Here is a 2202-nt window from a genome sequence, read left to right as displayed (position 1 = left end):
GTCACCTACTGCCGTTTGAGGCAAATTTCTCTGTGTTCTTGCATTTCGGTGGGAGTTTCTTCTCAACTGATCACATTTCTGCTGGGTTGGGGAGGGCAGAGAGAAGAGGCATTTGCCTCTGTCATTCCTCTCCATTTCTATCCCCTCCTCCAGGTCCCCCTTCATTTCAGACTTGCAGGATCCCTCCCGGCACCAGGACTCTGGAGCCTCTGGACAGCATGCTCCCATGAGGTCCTTAGTGACCAAGGGTCTTTCCACACTTCCAGGAAGACACCAGCTTGAGCACCAAAGAAAGTCTCTCTTCCTTCCTGGATCCTCTGCTCCGCTTCGTAGATAAGGCAGAACCCTGCTGCTTCTTGGGTCTGAATAAAGTCAATTCCCAGTTTTTAAAAAAAAATAAAAAAAAAAAATAAAAAAACTAAAAAAAAACTCTTCTTGAAGCTCTACCAACTGAGCTAGCCAGACTCATATAAAGAAGGACAAGTTTGGTGCAGAAGAGAAACTAGTCAGGAAAAAGAGGGCAGAAAACAATCCAGAAAATGTCCTACTCTTGCTCCCTTAGCAGCCCTAGGCCCATCTTGCTTCTCCATCGGGCGCCCAGAGAAATTCTTCTGTTTTTAGTTAAATATCAGATCCAGGAGAAAACACTATTATGCAAAGCAAAATAAAATTGTCCTGTCTCCTGCAGTGGTACATTGACCTCTGTTCAGACTGAGCCTAAGTGGGAGGACCTCGCTTCTGGATCAAACATCCCCTCTTGCGCTCAAGTCACAACAGGTAGCAGGCAAAAGACAGGCTACCATGTCATTGGAGAGAGCAAGATGAAGCTTTGGAAATCCCAGGATGGTTAGCTGGCAATGAAAGGACCCCAAGGTCAGACTGAGACTTGAATTTCAGTTGCAGGATTCAAAGCCCTGAGTGCTGGCCCTTACACCATGGGACCCATTGATTTCTGTTAGGGAGAACTCTGGGGAGAATTTTTCTGGCAGGGAGGAGCCAGTGGGAATATGCCTGTCTGGCCAGCCCTGCATTTGCTCAAGAAGTCAGCACACAGTGATTTGCTGCAGGCCCAGAGGCCTTTCTTCCTCCAGACTGAGAGGAAATAGCACCCTCAGTACCAGGCAAGGAAAGATTAAGCCCTGAAGAGGGGGAGCTGAAGTCCAGGAGCATCCTCAAGAGATTCCTTCTGAAGTTCTTGGAGTATATTGCAGGGGGAACTGACCAGGGACTTGAACCCTGGACCCTCAAATTAAAAGTCTGATACTCTACCAACTGAGCTAGCCAGGCTCATATTTAAAAGAGGCAAATTTCATGCAGAAGAGAAACTAATCAAGAAAATAAGAGCAGGAAACAATACAAAAAACCTGCTATGCTCACTCTCTTAGCCAGAGCCTGATCCTCCATCTGGCGCCCAGAGAGCTTATTCTTTTTTTAGTTAAATATCAAATCCAGGAGTAAACACAGTTATACAAAGCAAAACTAAATAACAAACAGAAATGTCATTGGAAATACAAAAATAAAAAAGGAAAATGCAATCCCCATCACTTTATCGTATCTGGGCCATTTCTGTACCGAGAGCACCCGGTAAGGGCCCTGTGTGCTTATGAGAAACCTGGAGGAACTCATACCGCAGCCTGAACATGAAACTCAACTGCTCCCAGGTGCCACAGTAAAACCCTTTCCCTGCTGTGATGTTGCACTCCATAGGATTTTATGAAATATGCTAATGAATGTGAATATAACGTAACTGGAATATGCTTCATGAAAAAGGTCTCTTGTAAGGTATCATTACAAAGCTTCTAATTTAGGTGTGTGTTCATCCTATTTCTATCAGCTGATCATTCTTGATCTGAAACCAGAAATGTGAAATATAAGTCTGAGGTCCTGTTGTAATTGTGCAAAGTGTGGGCCATTAATAGTGGTTTGGAATCTTGAAGGCTCCCATTAACCAGGACAATAGACTGCAGATGGCTCTGTCCTGCACCATCTGTGAGTCAAGCCAGGAAGAATGAAGGCTTTGGGGGTCTCACAGGACATGTGACCATGTCACCTGGTACAGGAAGCCATCTTAAACCTGGGGCTTTTCCCCAGGAGAGAGACAAAAGATTCCTGCCTTGTAGCAAAGCTGTATAAGGGGATGGAACAGAAGAAAGGTGGCTGCAGTCATGAGAAATCCCCTAGCTACCAGCTGAGCTGGAACAA

The 2202-nt window shown here is 45.3% G+C and overlaps 1 non-coding gene across 1 annotated transcript; it reads right to left on the bottom strand.

Moving 5' to 3' along the window:
- Positions 1-1206: 1206 nt before the first annotated feature.
- Positions 1207-1287, bottom strand: TRNAK-UUU (transfer RNA lysine (anticodon UUU)). The gene has a single exon. It is a non-coding gene; the product is annotated as a tRNA-Lys (tRNA).
- Between the last annotated feature and the right edge of the window lie 915 nt (positions 1288-2202).

Source organism: Chelonoidis abingdonii, chromosome 11, assembly GCF_003597395.2.
Source record: "Chelonoidis abingdonii isolate Lonesome George chromosome 11, CheloAbing_2.0, whole genome shotgun sequence".
NCBI classification, from domain to species: Eukaryota; Metazoa; Chordata; order Testudines; family Testudinidae; genus Chelonoidis; species Chelonoidis abingdonii.
Note: the sequence above shows the minus strand (reverse complement) of the source record. Positions and strands in the feature narration are given on the sequence as shown.